The sequence below is a fragment of the Pristiophorus japonicus genome, unplaced genomic scaffold, assembly GCF_044704955.1.
Source record: "Pristiophorus japonicus isolate sPriJap1 unplaced genomic scaffold, sPriJap1.hap1 HAP1_SCAFFOLD_1000, whole genome shotgun sequence".
NCBI lineage: Eukaryota > Metazoa > Chordata > Chondrichthyes > Pristiophoridae > Pristiophorus > Pristiophorus japonicus.
The window spans coordinates 108,739-114,721 of NW_027250651.1; the positions used below are offsets into that span (position 1 = coordinate 108,739).

Consider the following 5,983-nt stretch of genomic DNA (forward strand, 5'->3'; position numbering starts at 1 on the left):
CCCCCCCTTCCTCTCTCCCTCCCCCCCTTCCTCTCTCCCTCCCCCCCTTCCTCTCTCCCTCCCCCCCTTCCTCTCCCCCCCCCTCCTCTCTCCCTCCCCCCCTTCCCCCTTCCCTCTCTCCCTCCCCCCCTTCCTCTCTCCCTCCCCCCCTTCCTCTCTCCCTCCCCCCCTTCCTCTCTCCCTCCCCCCCTTCCTCTCTCCCTCCCCCCCTTCCTCTCTCCCTCCCCCCCTTCCTCTCTCCCTCCCCCCCTTCCTCTCTCCCTCCCCCCCTTCCTCTCTCCCTCCCCCCCTTCCTCTCTCCCTCCCCCCCTTCCTCTCTCCCTCCCCCCCTTCCTCTCTCCCTCCCCCCCTTCCTCTCCCCCCCTCTCACAGCTCACACCGCCACCCAGTTTAGTGTCATCTGCAAACTTGGAGATATTACATTCAATTCCTTTATCTAAATCATTAATGTATATTGTAAAGAGCTGGGGTCCCAGCACTGAGCCCTGCGGTACCCCACTAGTCACTGCCTGCCATTCTGAAAAGGACCCGTTTATCCCGACTCTCTGCTTCCTGTCTGCCAACCAGTTCTCTATCCACATCAATACATTACCCCCAATACCATGTGCTTTAATTTTACACACCAATCTTTTGTGCGGGACCTTGTCAAAAGCCTTTTGAAAGTCCAAATACACCACATCCACTGGTTCTCCCTTGTCCACTCTACTAGTTACATCCTCAAAAAATTCCAGAAGATTTGTCAAGCATGATTTCCCTTTCATAAATCCATGCTGACTTGGACCCATCCTGTCACTGCTTTCCAAATGCACTGCAATTTCATCTTTAATAACTGATTCCAACATTTTCCCCACTACTGATGTCAGGCTAACCGATCTATAATTACTCGTTTTCTCTCTTCCCTCCTTTTTTTAAAAGTGGTGATACATTAGCTACCCTCCAGTCCATAGGAACTGATCCAGAGTCGATAGACTGTTGGAAAATCTTGGTCATTACTGCATTGGTGATCATTTTCGATCAGTTCCTATGGATTATTAAAGTACATGGTATTGGGGGTAATGTATTGATGGGGATAGAGAACTGGTTGGCAGACAGGAAGCAGAGAGTCGGGATAAACGGGTCCTTTTCAGAATGGCAGGCAGTGACTAGTGGGGTGCCGCAGGGCTCAGTGCTGGGACCCCAGCTATTTACAATATACATCAATGATTTAGATGAGGGAATTGAGTGTAATATCTCCAAGTTTGCAGATGACACTAAGCTGGGTGGCGGTGTGAGCTGTGAGGAGGACGCTTAGAGGCTGCAGGGTGACTTGGACAGGTTAGGTGAGTGGGCAAATGCATGGCAGATGCAGTATAATGTGGATAAATGTGAGGTTATCCACTTTGGGGGCAAAATCAGGAAGGCAGATTATTATCTGAATGGTGACAGATTAGGAAAAGGGGAGGTGCCACGAGACCTGGGTGTCATGGTACATCAGTCATTGAAGGTTGGCATGCAGGTACAGCAGGCGGTGAAGAAAGCAAATGGTATGTTGGCCTTCATAGCTAGGGGATTTGAATATAGGAGCAGGGAGGTCTTACTGCAGTTGTACAGGGCCTTGGTGAGGCCTCACCTGGAATATTGTGTTCAGTTTTGGTCTCCTAATCTGAGGAAGGACATTCTTGCTATTGAGGGAGTGCAGCGAAGGTTCACCAGACTGATTCCCGGGATGGCAGGACTGACAAATGAGGATAGTCTGGATTGACTAGGCTTATATTCACTGGAATTTAGAAGAATGAGAGGGGATCTCATAGAAACATATAAAATTCTGACGGTACTGGACAGGTTAGATGCAGGAAGAATGTTCCCGATGTTGGGGAAGTCCAGAACCAGGGGTCACAGTCGAAGGATAAGGGGTAAGCCATTTAGGACCGAGATGAGGAGAAACTTCTTCACCCAGAGAGTGGTGAACCTGTGGAATTCTCTACCACAGAGAGTTGTTGAGGCCAGTTCATTAGATATATTCCCAAAAGAGAGTTAGATGTGGCCCTTACAGCTAAAGGGATCAAGGAGTATAGAGAGAGAGCAGGAATGGGGTACTGAGGTGACTGATCAGCCATGATCATATTGAATGGTGGTGCAGGCTCGAGGGGCCGAATGACCTCCTCCTGTTCCTTTGTAACAGGCTCGAGGGGCTGAATGGGCCTCCTCCTGTTCCTGTGTAACTGGCTCGAGGGGCTGAATGGGCCTCCTCCTGTTCCTGTGTAACAGGCTCGAGGGGCTGAATGGGCCTCCTCCTGTTCCTGTGTAACAGGCTCGAGGGGCTGAATGGGCCTCCACCTGTTCCTGTGTAACAGGCTCGAGGGGCTGAATGGGCCTCCTCCTGTTCCTGATTTACTGGAAGACATTTTTGACATCCGAATCTCACTATTTATTTCTTTATTAATTACAGTTGTGATTGCGGTGGTTCTTGTCGCTGTTCTGTGTTTTGCTGCTGGTGGTCTGTTTTGGTAAGTATTCCTTTTATAACTCTTAATGTTTTTTACAAAAAAAAAATCTGCTCCGTCTCATGTGGATTGTGAGGTGCTTTTAAAATTACCCCTCGGGTCTGGGTACGCCTCGATTTAAAAATGCTCATCCTCGTTTTCAAATCCCTCCTCACCCCCTCCTCCCTATCTCCTCCCTTTTCCATCCCCTACACCCCTCCCTATCTCTGTAACCTCCTCCAGTCCCTACACACCTCCCTATCTCTGTAACCTCCTCCAGCCCCTACACCCCTCCCTATCTCTGTAACCTCCTCCAGTCCCTGCACCCCTCCCTATCTCTGTAACCTCCTCCAGCCCCTACACACCTCCCTATCTCTAACCTCCTCCAGCCCCTACACCCCTCCCTATCTCTGTAACCCCCTACACCCCTCCCTATCTTTGTAACCCCCTCCAGCCCCTACACACCTCCCTATCTCTGTAACCTCCTCCAGCCCCTACACCCCTCCCTATCTCTGTAACCCCCTAAACCCCTCCCGATCTCTGTAACCCCCTCCAGCCCCTACACACCTCCCTATCTCTGTAACCCCATCCAGCCCCTACACCCCTCCCTATCTCTGTAACCTCCTTCCAGCCCCTACACCCCTCCCTATCTCTGTAACCCCCTCCAGCCCCTACAACCCTCCCAGATCTCTGCACTCCTCCAATTCTGACCTCTTGCCCATTCCCCGATTCCCATCGCTCCACCATCGGTGGCCGTGCCTTCAGCTGCCTGGGCCCCAAGATCTGGAACTCCCTCCCCAAACCTCTCCGCCTCTCTCCTCCTTTTAAGACGCTCCTGAAAACTGACCTCTTCGACCCAGCTTTTGGTCACCTGTCCCTCGTATCTCCCGATGTCGCTCGGGGTCAATTATTGTTTGATAATCCCGCCTGTGAAGTGCCATTCAGTGATGTTTGCTCATATATAATCTCGGGTTCATCTGGAAGAAGCGGCTGGATTTCTGAAAAGTAAGGTTACGTTGTGCACTTGTTCAATATTGTGATGTGCAGCGCGCTGTATCAATGTTTGGTTGCTGAATCCAATAGTCAATCTATAGTCCCGCCCCTCCGGCAGTGCGGCGCTCCCTCGGTCCCTCCCCTCCGGCAGTGCGGCGCTCCCTCGGTCCCTCCCCTCCGGCAGTGCGGCGCTCCCTCGGTCCCGCCCCTCCGGCAGTGCGGCGCTCCCTCGGTCCCGCCCCTCCGGCAGTGCGGCGCTCCCTCGGTCCCGCCCCTCCGGCAGTGCGGCGCTCCCTCGGTCCCGCCCCTCCGGCAGTGCGGCGCTCCCTCGGTCCCGCCCCTCCGGCAGTGCGGCGCTCCCTCGGTCCCGCCCCTCCGGCAGTGCGGCGCTCCCTCGGTCCCGCCCCTCCGGCAGTGCGGCGCTCCCTCGGTTCCGGCAGTGCGGCGCTCCCTCGGTCCCGCCCCTCCGGCAGTGCGGCGCTCCCTCGGTCCCGCCTCTCCGGCAGTGCGGCGCTCCCTCGGTCCCGCCCCTGGGAGTGTCGGCCTGGATTATGGGGCTCGAGTCTGTGAAGTGAGGCTGGAACCCTCGATTCTGTTGTGGGACGAGAGATTTGGGCCGACCTGATGTTGTGAAAGATGCTGTTTCAGTGTAAGTTTGCTCATTCCCTATTTGTGCAGTTCTGTCAGTGACGTTTGTTCATTTGGTCTCAGGTTTCTGAGGAAGAAAGGCGCCCGGAACTCTGCACCGTAAGTTTACTCGTATTTGGTCGTTCTGTTTTGTCCTCCTTCTGCTCCGCGTGTGTCTGTGTATAACACGCTACGTCAGTGGGAGACATCACGATGGTTCAATAACTCGCCTCGTGTCTCTCCCCCTCAGATCTCCTGCAGAGAATGGAGTAGTGTTGAGCCAGCGAGCTGACGGGGACACTGACCAAGAACAGAGCCAGCAACTGGTCTCCAGCCAGCCGAAACCCCGTGTTAACATCTCGCATCGCGGCCCGAAAATTACTGCTTCCTCGTGGGCAGGCCCTTCCCACTGGATCATCAGTCGCAACCGAGATTTACTGTCATTGAGAATAGCTCCACAATCAAAAAAAACACTTGTAAAATTATTATAAACTGGACAGACACAGCAACGTTAGCGTCCTCGACCAGGCCCAACATCCCCAGCATCGAAGCACTGACCACACACTCGACCAGCTCCGCTGGGCAGGGCCACATTGTCCGCATGGTCCCCCAGACACGAGACTCCCCAAAGCGAGCGCTCTACTCTGGCTTGTTTGCCGTGAAGCAGTTATATATAATATATATATATATATATATATATGCCGTGAAGGGGTTATTTATATATGGATATATTTATATATGTCATGAAGGAGTTATTTATATATGCAGTGAAGGAGTTATTTATATATAGATATATTTATATATGCCGTGAAGAGGTTATTTATATATGGATATATTTATATATGCCGTGAAGGAGTTATTTATATATGGATATGATATAGGTATAATATTTTTTATATAGATATATAATATAGGTATATAATATAAATTTTTATATATCTAGATATTATAACAAAATTATCATAAATAACTTTTTTATGGTTATACGTAAAAGATATGGACTTATTTTGCCATATTTACAAATCAAACTTAACCACTTGTTTTCTGTTTCGAAGAGGATACCTTCGCTCTCGAACAGAACCTTCCAAACATAGTGTTGAACATAAACTCATTCGAGGCTGATCCTGAGGAAAGTTTTCCTCCAAGGGGATGCCCTTGATTAACATTTGAACTCTCTAACTTCAGAAACATAGAAAATAGGTGCAGGAGCAGGCCATTCGGCCCTTCAATAAGATCATGGCCGATCATGCAACTAAGAGACTGTGTGTGTGCCGGACTCAGACTTAAACTTAAATTCTGACTTCCTCCTCGACTTGTTTCCAGTACTTTTAACGTAGGATTTGCTACTGGTACCTTACTTGTATCAAAACTACCAGATGAGTCATAAATAGTCAAATCATTCTGTTGGAGCGGATTTTTGGACATATATTTGATTGTATACGGGACCAAACATTTGTTTTATTTTCCCCTTTAAATGAATTTTGTAAGGGACAATACTGATGCATTATGAACACTGGAGAGCTAAGTGCTAGGTATGTTTGTTTATACCGGTGTCAAAAGCCTGCACTTGCTTATACTGCCCTGTCACAATGCAGGATGGGTTATATATCAAAAGCTTAGCTTTCGATAGTCAAAGCTTTGTCGTGCTAAAGCATGTGTTGTAAAGTGACGTAATTTGTAAGATAAAAGGACTTCACTGCAGATAGCAATTTGAGAAGATGGATCAAAGACAGGGGTCTTTAACACTTCTCCCAAAGCTTTGTCTCCGATTTAATAAACCTCTCTTTATATATTATACAGTCTCGGAAATATTTTTCCACAACAAAATGGCGTCACGACAGGATGCTGTCTGATCAGACAGGAAATGCACAAAGGATAGGTTTGTTGAGTAAAAGATAAAA

The 5,983-nt window shown here is 49.6% G+C and overlaps 1 long non-coding RNA gene across 1 annotated transcript; it reads left to right on the forward strand.

Moving 5' to 3' along the window:
• Positions 1 to 2,344: 2,344 nt before the first annotated feature.
• On the forward strand, positions 2,345 to 4,929 carry LOC139241249 (uncharacterized). Its single transcript, XR_011588830.1, has 3 exons — positions 2,345 to 2,486; positions 4,167 to 4,202; positions 4,333 to 4,929. It is a non-coding gene; the product is annotated as an uncharacterized lncRNA (long non-coding RNA).
• The last annotated feature ends 1,054 nt before the right edge of the window (positions 4,930 to 5,983 follow it).